Below are 14,887 nucleotides of genomic sequence, written 5' to 3' on the forward strand. Positions count from 1 at the left end.
CCCTCTCTGAGCGCCTTTGCTGAATTCTTCCCATATTGTTCATTGCCCGTGGACCTATCTAAAGCAGGGTCTAGACCCATATTAAAATACCCACCCAAAATGATGGCTGTGGATGGTAAATCGCGCAATTTTGCACATATAAGTGTACAAAATAGGGGATCATCAGTGTTTGGGCCATATGTTGTAACTATTGTTAAAGCAGTGCCTCGAAAGTTACCCTGGACTATAATGTTTCGCCCCTGATCATCCTTGATGGAACTAATAAGTGTGAAGGAAGTGCCAAGTCGAACAAGGAGCATTACTCCTCTGGTATAGGTAGAGTAGGAAGATGCCATTCGATAAGAGGCCCACCGTGCGCGTATTTTCCACTCTGTGAGGTCTGTGAGATGTGTTTCTTGAAGACAAGCAACGTCTACCTTATACCGATCTAGGTATGCCAGGGCCTTGTGAATTTTCTGCGGATTATGGAGGCCTCTTACATTCCAGGTCATGAATGTTAGTGGTCTAGTATGTCGTGATCTGTTACCCATGCGCAGTGTTGCCTTTAAATTGGGCTTGCCAGTAGCTTGTGTATGAGTCGCTGCCTTGAGAAATGGTATCTACTACTTTAATGCTGACCAGTTTTTTCAAAATAACACCCCACTCACCCCCCACCCACTTCGCCAACCCCTTAACAGCAAAGACACTCCCTGGAAAATTGGAACATACCCAGCCACCCACCCCCAGTTCCCCAAACAAAGAATTAAGTAAGTGTGGTGTACACAGTTGGGTGGAAGCAGCCATCCTGTGTGCCCTGCAAAAAAAAATCACATGGGTGGTCGCCGAAATAACATAAAGTCTGATGCACTCCTGAGCCTGCAAATTAACATCTATGAAACAGAGTTTACCACTTACATCAGTGGTCATTTTGTCATTTGAAACATGTGGTTCAAATCAGTGCTTAACACAGACATATAGTTTAACAATAGCCTTCTCTCAAACCACATATTATCACTTATCTGTGCCCATCGAAGATGCATTCTTGTATCGGCCGTCAGGGGGTCACCGGCAGTGATGATCTCAGTTGAAGTAGTGTGTATTTGACGTTCTGATCAGCACTACTTACTACGCCCCCCTTATGTCACTGTCCTCATGTGAGCATAGAGCCACAACCTGCAGCGCCGACGTGCGTCATCTTGTGGGTCCTCTGCACCATCTTGTTATGCACAATTCGATAAGTGTAACTGTTCTGTGGGTACTGTTCAATTATTCTACATCCAAAGTGTTAGCTTATTCTTCCGGTCCTCCTCTCGGTGATCTCCTGCATGTGCTCTGGGATCCTTTCTGTTGCCGGTACTTGAGAACCACGGCGGTATAGACTGATTAGTGCTATGGAGGCTATGGCGTCAAATATGTGCTAGGTAGAAATCAGACAGGCACCGCAGGCACACTTTATGGATTGGTCTTCTTGTATGCTAGCACTTCTTCTGAGCCCCAGCTCACACCAGCAACAGTTTAAATGGGCACTCTGCTTACAAACAACGAGGCGCTATGGACCACGTGGTGGAGAGGTTGTGCAACGCTTGGGTAGTTTGGGCAATATAATGTAAGTGTGCAGCAGTTAAATACAGTTTCTTATACGGGAGGTCACCCTTTCCTCAATAGAAAACAGAGTGCATGACAGTCGAAGATGGTGCACAGGCTGGGTAGGATGTTAATGTGCAGTCATAGCATACATGTGAACTCAGCACTCATGCAGTGACAGCTCGCTATTAGAGCAACACGTCACTCCAGGAGCCAGAGCAATCCCCGTGTCCAGGCCGTCCAGCACTGTTTAGTGACGTAGCTCCTGTTTTTTCAGCAGGAATCTGCAGGTCTCTCCGGCACCTCCCCAAGATACCCGCCGTGAGGGGGAGGGGGCCTACACCATCGGGTATAGGCCTTGCAGCGTGTAGCTCGAGATTTCACAGTTCAGCAATGTGGGAGTAAATAGTCGTGGCCTGGCTCAGCCAATATCCCGGCTGCAGTTGTAACACCAGTGCAGGGGCCTGCTGAGCTCCGGACCCTGCGTATAATCACGGGCTTCCGGCAGCGTCGCTCTCACCTTTGGCCAACACTGGATTGCAGGCTCAATTCCACATTGGTGGGGGGGGCTCCGGGAGGATCTGCAAGTTTTCCGCTGTACCCTAAAAGGGGCCGACTCACATACGGCACCACTCCAATGCGGCCAAAGATCCTCGGTTGCTCGCAGCAGGATGGTCTGTGCGGGCGTGCGTGCTTTGCCTCACGGCCTGCTCTTCACGCAAGCCTCAGCTGTTCGTGCACACGCAGCAGGCCTCACCAGCGCCGGGCATCAACGCCTCTCCCGCAGCGGTTCAGGGTCGTTTCGTGCCATAACAAAGGGGTCCACATTCAGCCCCGATCTTCTGATGGCAGTTGCACTTAGATTTAATGTTCTACAGGCTCATTACGTGCAGGATGATGTGAGCATAATTCGACGGCTAAAGGAGCACGCTTAAGAAACGGCCATCTTCCGATGTGGCTAGCTCCACCCCCTAAAAAAGCAGGACATTGACTCCAGATTGACTGCATGGATCGAAACGTTCAATGACTTTATAGGTGCTCTAAAAGAATAAGATGACAAAAAGATCATCAGATACTTAAAGAACCTTGCAGGTGATGGAGTGAAAGAAGTGATAAAGAAAATATCACAAGCTGATGAGGTATCATCTCGTCAAATCAAAGTTACGTTAGAAGTCAAGTTCAATCCAAGTCGACTATGAAAGGTACATTTTCAACCAGGCAATACATCAAACTGGTGAAACTATGGATGAGTTTGTCAAAAGACTTGATACACTAATCAAACACTGTAAGTTCAGTGAATTCAGTGATGAAGGAGCGATGAATCTCAGAGTCATCAATGGTTACCTCCCTGCTTCGTTAAGAAGACGCATGCTGAGAGAGACACTCCGGCTAGACAAGATACTCATGGCTGCAAGAGCTGAGCAATGTGCAAATCAGCAGGCTGCTGAGATGGAAGCTGGAACAGCCCAGAATGAATCAGCGTTGATTATGAAAAGTAAGCAGAAACACAAAGTGGAGGCACATAAGATGATGTCTCCGAAGAGAAAGAAATTGTGCTTCCGGTGTGGATTCTAGTTTCCACATGAAAGTAAATCTCACACCATTGGACAGATATGCCAAGGCTGTGGGGAAAAAAAACATTCCATAACGGTCTGCAAAGCGAAAGAGAAACTAAGTGCATCACGACGAGAAGAGAAAATGGACGCCAACACCCTGCCATCCTCCTGTTACAACCGACTCTTACCCCCTGCCGGATCCTCCGATGTACATGTTCTCACCAATCATTATCTCTCTGCCATGACCTCGATAATAGATGAGGTCGCTCCTCTTCAATTAAAAAGACCCTCTATAAAAGATTCCAAACCTTGGTACAACGGAATACTCAATGAGGACAGGCGGTCACTCAGAACTTCTGAACGTGCTTGGAGATCGGAGCCATCCACCAATCACCTCAAAATCCTCAGAACAAAGAGAAATGCATATTTCCGTAAGATCAAGCGCATTAAAGCAGACTTTTTCAGCCTACAACTTGACCAGGCAAGAAATCGTCCCAGAAAACTTTTCGAACTTATCAAAACCCAATCCAAGGAGGCACCTCATCCTCCACAAGACATAACATGCCCACAGCCAAACTGCGAACAGTTCTCCAGCTTCTTCACTCGGAAGACCGACACCATCAAGAACGATCTCCTAATTGATTTAGCCGTACACGTAAGACCACACCCACAAACACCCCCAGCACTCCCTACTGCATCATGCCAAAAAACGATGCAACCTGGTCTTCATTTACCACCTACTCCGAAGAAAACATTGGCAAAATCCTCAGTGCCCTGAACCCGGCCAATCACTTCGTTGACCCACTTCCTGCAAATGCAGTCAAAGACCTAACTCCTCTGCTTCTACCTCTCTGGTCCAAGATCATAAACAGTTCACTTCAACAAGGTTGCATCCCAGATTGCTTCAAAGTAGGCCAAGTATCACCCATACTGAAGAAGCCCATGGCCGACCCTACGGACCTAAACAACTACCGCCCTATTTCCAATATTCCAACTTTGGCCAAGCTCCTGGAAAAATGTGTGCATCTACAACTAACAAAGCATATCGATCACTTCGACCTCCTTAACAAACACCAATCAGGCTTTCGGGCAGGTCATAGCACCGAATCAGCCATGACACACATAATTGATGACGCACTGCAAATCCTCGATCAAAATGGTTCCTGTTTACTCAGACTTCTAGACCTCTCCTCAGCCTGTGATACGGTCAAACATGGAAACCTGTTAAACCTCCTGGAACACAGGATGTGTCTAACAGGGGCAGTACTAAGTTGGTTTACCTCATTTCTTTAAAATCTGACACAGCAATTCAAGGTCAATAAATCCTTGTCCAAACCAGTCCCAGTGACGTTGGGAGTCCCACAAGGTTCATCACTATCCCCTACACTGTTTAATCTCTGCACGGAACCACTCACTGAAATTCTACAAGTCTCCAACGTGCAATATCACATGTACGCAGACGACACACAACTATACCTTAAGATCCACACCCTAGAGGACATCAAATTGCTTAACACAATGCTCAGAAATACCCAAGCCGGGCTAGCAGAAAATCATCTCAAACTCAATGCCCTAAAGACTGAATTCCTTCTAATAGCTCCACCTGCACAAATCCCCAAAATGCAAGATTGGCTCAAACACATTACGGCGCTCAACGTTCAACTCTCCATTGTGGACTCAGCGAAGTCACTAGGAATAACATTGGACAGCAACCGTAACATGCACAAACATATCAGCAGTGCTACAAAGGGAGCAAACATCCAGATACACACACTGCAGAAAATGAAACCCTTCCTACCACACAATGACTTCAAGCAAGCAGTACAAGCTCTAATTATCCCTAGAGTAGAATATGGATGTGTCTCTCTGTGCGGCCTACCCAAAGCCTCTACGGCTCCATTACGAGCCTCAATCAGTGCAGCAGCAAAACTCATAACTGGTTCTAAACGAAGCTCCCACATTTCCCCTGATCTACAATCCCTGAACTGGCTACCTTGGAACCCCAAATTCATCTGAAAATAGCATGCATGACGCACAAAGCCATGCATCACAATACCCCCAGCTACTTGGCACAGAAGCTGACGATCTTGGGTGAGATCAGACCCTCAAGAAATGCTGAAAAACTACTTCTGAAACTCAAAAATTCAATAAGAAAAAAACATATAACCGATCCTTCTCTGGGATGGCACGCAGAATTTGGAATGCCTTACCCCCAGAAACCAGACTCAACCCTTCTACTGCCTCATTTAAAAAGGAAGTAAAAGCCATCCTCATGGCCAAATTTACATGAATATGGTACATAGAAATCCTCGACCTGTACGGGATAAAAGACCCTTGTAAGCAATCTTTGCTTTATACCGACCCTCGGTCTCACACTACGAGACAGACTGTATATCGCTTCCTACTTTGTTCGTCTTTTTATAATACGCCCATGTACATATGTTTGTTTTGATCTGCTCTTCTTTCTTTGATGTATAAGTAACATTTATTGACTGTATAGCGCTCTGATATCCGCCAGAATCTTGTTCGCGCTCTATAAAACTTTCAAAATAAAATAAATAAATGAATAGCCATGCCCACAAGGCCAAATGGCAAAAACAATTGAGTCAAACAGAGACTAAACAAAGTTCATCATCATCAAATTCATCTTCCAAAGGCTCTTCAACATCATCATTGAGCGACAGTGAAGAAGATGGATGTGCAATGGAGATGTTGACCGCAGAATGACATGCACATGTAGAATTGGCTGCTTGCAAAGAAGAACACAAGTCAAAGAAAGATCGCCACATGAAGCGACCAAACTCATTTGGCTAGTGCCCCAAGATTACGTAAAAGGTGAATGGCTGTCCGATAACTCAACAACAAACTGTCTTTAATACCAAGTCTAATGCCATAGAAAACAAAGGTGTGCACATAGGCTGCTCCTACGACATTGCAATGTTAAGGGTCATTCCCAGCAACCATGAGGCGTAAGAAAATGAAAGTACAAGCACCAACTCAATTCCTCTAAGGTACTTCGTCGAGTGCATGACTACTCAGTTTCAGCACTGCTGCCGACATGATACTGATATCCATTAACTACAACCTCAATGCACATTCTGAAATAGAAAGTCAATTATCGGTGTTGTTTCATGGACTAGGGAAACTTATGACAATGAAGGTGCAACTTCACATTAATGAGGACATGTGTCCTGTTCCTCAGCTACACCTTTGATTGATTTTCATTTGCAGGAGGCCACTGAGAAAGAACTAGAAACATTATTAAGGCTTGAAATCATTGAGTGCTCTACTGGTGCGAAGCCATGGGTTTCACCCATAGTGGTAGTGCCAAAAACGGACAGTGGAGGTGCAGTGCCCATTTGTGTTGATATGCACCAGGCCAACAAAGCAATTGAGAGAAAAAGACATCTAGATCCACACATAGCAGACATGATTACACAGTTGAATGATGCCAAAGTCTTTTCCTGTCTTGATTTGAACAAAGGATACCATCAACTCGTGCTGGAAGAGAACTGTAGGTACATTACTACTTTTTCAACTCATGTTGGTTTGTTCAGATACAAAAGATTCAGCTTTGGGGTATCATCAGCTGCAGAAATCTTTCAGGATGTCATTGCCGAGTAATTCAACCTGTCTCACATGCTTTTAACTGCTGTTATGATACACTAGTGTTTGGGGCCACACAAAAGGAGCATGACAAAGCTCTTACACAAGTATGCCACCTGCTTGCTGAAGCAGATCTCACTTTAAATGCAGAAAAGTGTGGGTTTCACAAAACCAAACTAATTTATTTGGCCATATTTTCTCTGACATGGGAATGACGTCTGACCCTGAAAAAGTACATGCATTGTCATCCACTTGTCCCTGCTCCAAGATGTAACCTTGCTGTGATCCTTCTTAGGCATAGCCAACTATTGCTCCAGATACATTTGTGACTTTCCCACAGTGAATGCCGCACTAAAGGATTTGACAAAGAAGAATATTCCCCTTCCGTTGGTTCTCTGATTGTGACCAAAGTTTCAAGAAAAACAAACATGCAATTAAGAATGCAACTGTAATGACTTATTTTGAGCCAAAGTTACATACTGAGATCATAGTAGCCGCAAGCCTGGTGGGGTCAGGTGCCCTTCCTTACTGAACACAATGGACATACAAATGCTCAGAGACACCTTATGGCCAATGATAGCAGAAGTGTATCTCAGACTGAACATGCCTATTCTCAGCCAGAAAAAAGAGAGACTGGCTGAAGTGTGGGCTTGTGAACATTTTCAAGTGGTTCTGTACGTAAAGTATTTCACTCTTGTCACTGAGCACCAGGCACTCCGCACCATTTTTGGAAATCCAAAACCCAAGAAGAACCCTTGCATTGACAGGTGGGGGATGCGATTGCAAGAGTATGATTACACTATTGAAAACCCCGCAGATTACTTCTCACAAGTGCTGTTACAGCGTCACAGTGCAACATCTAAAGCACCTGAAGAGTATATCAATTTCATAGTAAAGTCCAGCACCCCTGCAGCTCTATCCATTGAGCAGATCATTGCTACTACCAACACAAACAGAGACATCCTGACACTCACGGATATCATTGTAATGCAATCATGGAGAAAACACACTCTCCTTCTCAGAGACGATTTGAATATCAGAAATTCAAAAATAACTTTTTGTCACTCAAGAAAGTATTGTACTAAGAGGTTTGCGAAATGTCATACCTGAGAGCTTGAGGCAACAAGTGATTACCCTGGCACATGAAGGACATTGTGGCCACCAAGAGAGCCTTCAGAGACCAATTGTGGTTTCCTCACCTTGATGAATGACTCGAGAAGGAACTGAAAGCATGTCACCTGTATAATTGCTTATCTCCCAAGACAACATAGCATCCCCTAAATACGTCTGACCTTCATAAACAAGCATATGAGAAAATTGCAGTTAATTTCTTTGGACTGTTAAACAATGGGCATTATCTCATGGTAGTGATTGATGAGTACTTGTGTTTTCCCTTAGTGGAAGATTCATCATCAACCACCCATGACAACGTCATTGAGAGGCTGGATGATATTTCCCTTCATTTACAAATCTGACAATGGTCCACCCTTCATTAGCAGCGAGTTTAAGAACTTTCTTAATCGCTTGAACTTCAAGTATCAGAAAAGCACATCTCTCTGTCTACATGCAAATGGCGTTGTTGGCCGATTTATGGGCACCCTGAAGAAAGTGGTTCAGGGTGTTCCTCTCAAAAGAATCAATCTCAGGTCAGCCTTATGCCCAGCCCTTAGTGCCTATTGGTCAACTCCCCGTTCTACAGCAGGTGAAAGCTCTGCCACCTTGTTGTTTGGGAGAGCCATTGGAACAAAGCTACCACAATGGACCACGAGCGACGTAATGGACACTGATGAGATTCATGTTAAGGACACTTCTCGCAAAAGCAAGATAAAGGCCTATGCAGATAAGCATGGATAAGCTTGGGACACCATTTTCAAATGAGACCAGGCCCTAGTCAAACAAAACAGAAACGCAAGACTGATGTTCCTTTTGATTCTGATCCATTAAGGGTTGTGACAAGTTAATGACTTATGGTGACGGCCCAAAGTCCCAGAAAGTCCATTACAAGAGACTTTTCAAATTTCAAGCATCAGCCTCGATGTTTGTTGGCTCCAAATATCAGGAGTGAGACGAGTCCACCTAAATGCCCAAGTTAAGCTTCTGAGTTTACACCTACAATGCCAGATGACAGTGCTACTCTTTCATCTTGTACGACTTGATCTAGAATATTGGTGCAAGCTCCTCGACGATGACTCATTGAGTAGGTTGCCCGTACTTTTTATTTAACAAAGCGGGAGATGTAGTGTTGTGTGACTATGGGCAGTAGGACCCTTTTGGTCTTGCTGGACTCCTTACAATGTTATGTAATCAGGTGGGAGGTATCTGGGTGTGGTCAATAAAGTTTATGAGGTAGTGCATTCAGTTAACGGTTGCATGCCGAAGAATAAAGACGTGTTACAGAGCTCCGTGTGTGGCATGGTCATTTGCATGCTCCAGAGCTGGTGGAAAATGTGACACATTCCACATTATTTCAGCACTGATCTCTCTGGTCCAGCAAGTCTCTGACAGCTGCTTGCTACTCTTACCTGACAGTCAACCAAAGCCATCGGAGCCACCGTAGCACTGCAAAAATGGCTTCACTCCACTCCACTGTAGCCACTTGGGGGAGGCCCTCATCTCTTCTGCCATCTTCAATTTATAGTATGGGCCTAAATATCATAGAACAGGTTCGGGGTCCCATTGTCTCTAGCTTTCTGCCGGTGACCCTTAAGGGGCTAGCACCTCATCACTAGCTAGATCCCCTTCATAGTGCACCTACCAGGCCATGGACATGGTTTTAGCCTGCAGATTTTTTGAGGGACCTTTATTCATTGCATGTGAGCATGTCTCACATAAATGAGGCAAACAACAGCATTGTTTACAAATACAAAACATATGCCAAGGCAAAAGGTCTTCTCAAAGAAGAGCAGAGTGTATGCCACTCCGGAGGTGGTGTACATTTTGCAATTACGATGGGCTTGCCAGGTAGCGAGAAAAAAGGTAGCACATTAACCCTTCATTAGCACACCATTGAGCATGGGTGCATGGACTACATCCGACGGAGAGAAAGCAGACTTTCCCTTCTTCCCCAAGGCAAGTTTGTGGCATTGATCCAGCTTGTTCAACCATTCTCAATACCCTGGGTCTGTGCCACTGAACATCTGCAACTAGCCTTCGAGAATTACTCAAGGGTACCCATAAGGTTGATGTAGTATGGTGTTGCACTTAGGAATACCTCACCCCAAGAAACAAAGAAAGTGTCCAAATGCACTCTGTAAGAAATCCAGTGAGGCCCAGAACTAGTGGAGCTTACAGGCTTGAATCAACTTCCTTCACCAAGACTTTCCAGAATTGGTTCAACTGGCAAGGGCCCTCCCCAACCCTACTACCACGATTCTTTTCAAGAGGACTACATTCATAGAGATCGATATGAGACATAACCAGCAAACATAACTGCTTGAGAACTATGGGTACTGATAGAGTACCAGTCTACTTATTGAAATGTCTACAAAATGCCCTCAGAGGCAACTTTCTGTGCCCTAGTTTTGAATTACTCAGCCCTACTGGCTTTTGTCAACTCCACTATTCTGAAATTCCTGTGCATGAAGTTTCATGTTTTCTCCTTCCCTCCCCTGTTTGCAGCTTCTCCCTTCACATGCCTTCCCACCTCACACTGCCCATGTTGCTCTCCCACCCCTAACTCGCAACTTGCTTCCTCCACTCCTTCCTGTTATGCTCTGCTTTTTTTATGACCCCTTCCCTTCAGGGCTCCTTTTTTTGCTTCCCTTCTCCTTCTTGCTTACTCCCTCAGTTGACTTGACAAGTGTTGATTTGCTCTTCCCACCTCACTCCTCCATTTCTCCCTGCCCATCCTTTATTTCCTTGTATTTTACTCTTTTTTTTTTAAATAACTAGCAGTTGCAGTTTGCTATCAGAGTGATAATTTCTCTAAATTTGCATTCACACCCCTTTTACTTATTTTTTTACATTTACAACTCCAAGCTGGGCATCCGCTATCTTGGAGCAGTATGTTAAAAAAAAGACTAAGGTCCATATTTTTGACCTGGTTTGTGTTGCTCTAGCGACGCACACCTTACATCACATTTTTGAAGCCACACAAAGCCACTTTTGCGTGGCTTTGAGTGGTTCCAAAAACATGGAGTAAGGCAACGCAGCGCAAATCACTGTGTTGCATTACTCTGCCCTGGGTAGGCGTTGCGTGGTTGTTCCCATGCAACTCCCTTGATTTTTTTATGCATTTCCAGATTTACAAGAGTGAGCCAAAAAGATGCACCTGCCCAGGTGAGGCATAAGGAGGACAAATATCTTTATTTCTCCTTGTTACTTCCTCTTTCTATGTGTGCTGCAGAATGCATCAGCCATATAAAGAGGAAAACGCCTCTCAGGATTGTTTTTGTGCAGGAAGGTGATCTTCCTGCACAGTGCCAGTGCAAGGGACAAGGACAGGAATGTGCTGTATTGGATAAATGGGGCACATTTCTGTCCTTTCCCTGTGATTCAGGGCAGCACAGCAAGGTGACTTGCTGCCCTGCGCCACAACATTAATAAATATGCCCCTTAATAGCTGCCACCTTATAAAGTATACACATGCATGCTCGGTGAAGCTAAGTCAAACAGTGAGGCGGGATTGTCTCCTTTTTTTGCAAATGCAGTTCAGCAACAAGCATTTTATTTTATTTTGGCAATGCTGTTCAGCATGTGCAACAACCTGTGCCAAAGCTAAGTGGTCAGCTAACGCTTTAAAAAGAGGAGACCTATTGGCTTTGCCAATGCTTAGCAGTTATTAATAGTGTGCTATAATATTTTCTGTCCCATTATTTATTGTGAATTTTTGGCTTCTGAGTTAATTTTCGATACCCTGAGCCAACTTTTCTATCATTCTTTTGCTTTTAATGACATGTTCTCATTTTATTTAACTTAATGAGGCATTTCTTTTACCGTAAATAGTGCATGGTTGGCTGATGAAACACAGTATTAACACATATTTGTCTTAGGATTGCTCTGTCACAAAGGCCATCCCTCAAAATATAAGCCTTACAGAGTGGTGGGTGGCTGGCTGTGCCACTGTATGAGCGTGTGCCTGCAGTTATGAACACACCCTCATATGGGCACAGTGTGTGCCCGAACACCTCACCGGGCTACAGATACAAAATAATGCATAAATGGCAGTGGGGTATGTGCCTCTTGTTGGTGCACAATAATGTACAGGCCTTTTGGCTGGGGTATAGATACCAGTGGTGCAGCAGGTGCAGTGGAACTAGGGCCCAGGTCTGAGCTCCAATTATAGCTGTCTTTACCCAGTTAGTGACCATTTCCCTTCCTTGCTACCGTTTGCCGCCTGCTTCCTCAGTGGTTACTTTCGCCAGGCCTGCCGGGTCTAGTGACAGTCCCGGGCACTGCTGCTGCAATCGTCATTTAAGTCTACCTCTGTTGGCAACTGAATTCACTGTATGCAGCGAGACGGGGCCCCAATATTTAATGCAGGTCAGACTGAAACAGCTGAGCCACGCAGCGGCCGGTGGTGCCCGCAGGCAGCCTGCCACGCCGTAATGAATTACACAAAGTAGCCTAGCGCAGTAGGACATGACGTCCGGTCCCAAGACGCTGAAATCACTGTATCTGCCAGCAGCTCAGACAGCCCCATGAATACGGGAGCAGCACACACTGCACTTTTTAACACATTTTTACACAGCGCTAACTGCTTGAGTCACAGTGACAGGCTGAGGTGCCATAGTGCATGACAATGCATTTCAGTGCGGTGATGCAGAGCACCACACTGAAATGCGTTAGTCTAACTCCTGATGCGTAGTACTTTGCAGGACTGGCTATGGGGCCCAAGGCACTCCTTCTATGCCACTGCAGTTAAGTAATAAAATGTAAGCCTGGGCGGAGTTTGCAGAGTTTTACTCTGTGGAACTTTGCGAAGTGCCAGAAAACCTCTGCCGTGCTCCTCTGAGTTCCGCCAGCGGCAGAGTCTGCTATGTTGTGCTGCTTGCACCGATTTTTAGCGCCAGGAGTTTGCCCCACGTTGTAAAATCAGCACGAACAGCACTACGCATCACACCAGAGGGCGCTGCTGGTTTCTACAGCTCGAGTAGACATTCTACTAGGATGTATGACGTTACAACGCAGGCTGTTACAACGCCTGCCTTTACAACGCGGTTTTTACATCGCAGTCCATTACAACGCATAGTGCTTTTGGGTGTTGGATAGTGAATAGTTTAATTTACTATTCCAACTCCAGTCCCCGTGGACACTAGGGAAGGTTATTGGATAGTAAATTAACCTATTCCCTATCCTAGAGCGCCGCCCAGCGCAATGCGTTGTAATAGTTTGCGTTGTAATGACCGTGTTGTAATGGTAGTGCGTTGTAAAAGTTTCGTTGTAAAGGTTGTTTACCATTCTACTAAAGCGGCAGCGTCCTCAATAAGAATGGCAGATTTCTCAGCGCGAGCAGTCGCGACATGCCGCAACCGCCCGCAATGAGAAAATCTCACCGGAAGGTCTAGCGTGTTATTTTTTTTCCCGCGAGCGCTCGCCAACGGTCGCTTGAGAGAAAAAACACCGCTCTGCGTCACTTCTGGGAGTTTTTGGAACTCAGTGCGGAGTGGGCAAAACTGCAAACTCTATGTGAACTTCAAAGACCCTTCTTTGAAGTCACCACCACTTCAAAGGCACAACTGGTTATAAGTACTGGGTCTCTGACCCCACCAAGACAGTACATTACTGGACCTGTGAAGAGCTTTGCTACGAAGAAGGACTGCTGTGCTGCCGCAAGGACTGCCACTCTGCTGGACCATTAGCCTAGAAGAACTGCTTTTCTGCTCTGATAGGCTGCCTGTTGCCTGATGCTTGCTACCTTGTGCCCTGCAGAGATGAGGACAGGACCCATCTCACTTGAACCCAGAGTGACTCCATGGGCTTGCTAGTTTGCCCCTTGTTCTGAAGACTCAAGGACATCAAAGACTTCCTGCAACCTTACATCAGCACCTGGAATCTGGCATCTGTGAGCCCTTCCTTGACCAGTGGTGCAAACCCAGTCCTGGCCCCTTGGAAGTGACTTTTCTGTACTGACCCGGCAGAATCCATGCATCTGTGACATTGCACCAATTGAAACCGACGCATCTCCTTCGGTGCTGACAATTGCTGCTCGAGGACATCACTTTAACGGAGTGTGTAGCTCGACGATGAAGGACTACCCGGCTGGATGACGAGGCATCACCTGCATCATAAAGGGATTCATTGACGAAGCTTTGCAGACTGCGTGAATCGGAACAGATGCATTGGCTTCATCCAAGGGATCGAAGACGACACATCGCCTTCTCCGCTCCTCGCATCAGGTCTTCGTCGTCAGTACATCCACCATCCAAGGTACTTTTTCAGCTGGCAAAGTTTGTTCCCTGTATCTGACCCGTGCTTTAGGTAGCCTGAATTTTGGATTTACCCTGACCAAGTGCGACCTGATATCCCAGGTTGGTGCTTAAAGACTCTTAAGCACTATATTTTAAAATAAGTTTAAAACATTTATAACTCTGGTTCTAATTACTGGATATTTGTCATTTTGGTCTTGTTTTACTCTTAGAAATATAATCTATTATTCTAACCCTGATTGGAGTATTTGTGTGGTGTTTTCATTGTGTTACTGTGTGTGTTGCACAAATACATTACCTCTATAGATAAGCCTGACTGCTCTGTGCCAAGCTACTAAGGGTGAGTACAGGTTATCTCTTTGTGTGTATCTAGCTTATCCTGACTAGAAAGGTGGTTTCTGCGTGGACATGATGCATACCTCTGCTAAAAGAAACACTGACTAAACCGCATCAAATTGAAATCCCTGCAACTTTAAAATCACAGCATTACTCCCAGGTACCGAGCGCAAAAGCTTGAATTATCCTGTGTGTGGGGAGAGCCTCAAGAAGCGCTAACACTTTCCTCCTGAAACCACTCATCCTTAAAAAAAGAGAACTTGTCACCGAGCCTTCGATCCTACAAACATTGTTCCATCATGCGATGCTGCTCTTCTTTACCGCATTGTTGTGTGCCCCTTCGTAGCCCGCTATATACCTGTTTATTGTATTCCTCTCCTTTGTGCCATTTGTCTGTGAATTAAGCGATTATTCATGTTGTGTATTCTTACTTGATGTTGATATTGGGTTTATGACCTG

General features: G+C 45.3%; 1 protein-coding gene across 1 annotated transcript in view; it reads left to right on the forward strand.

The window, feature by feature from the left end:
* The window catches only part of LOC144799873 (uncharacterized), a 434,568-nt gene that overhangs the window by 369,482 nt on the left and 50,199 nt on the right, over positions 1-14,887 (forward strand). The window lies entirely within an intron of this gene.

Source organism: Lissotriton helveticus, chromosome 12 (assembly GCF_964261635.1).
Source record: "Lissotriton helveticus chromosome 12, aLisHel1.1, whole genome shotgun sequence".
Classification (NCBI taxonomy): Eukaryota; Metazoa; Chordata; class Amphibia; order Caudata; family Salamandridae; genus Lissotriton; species Lissotriton helveticus.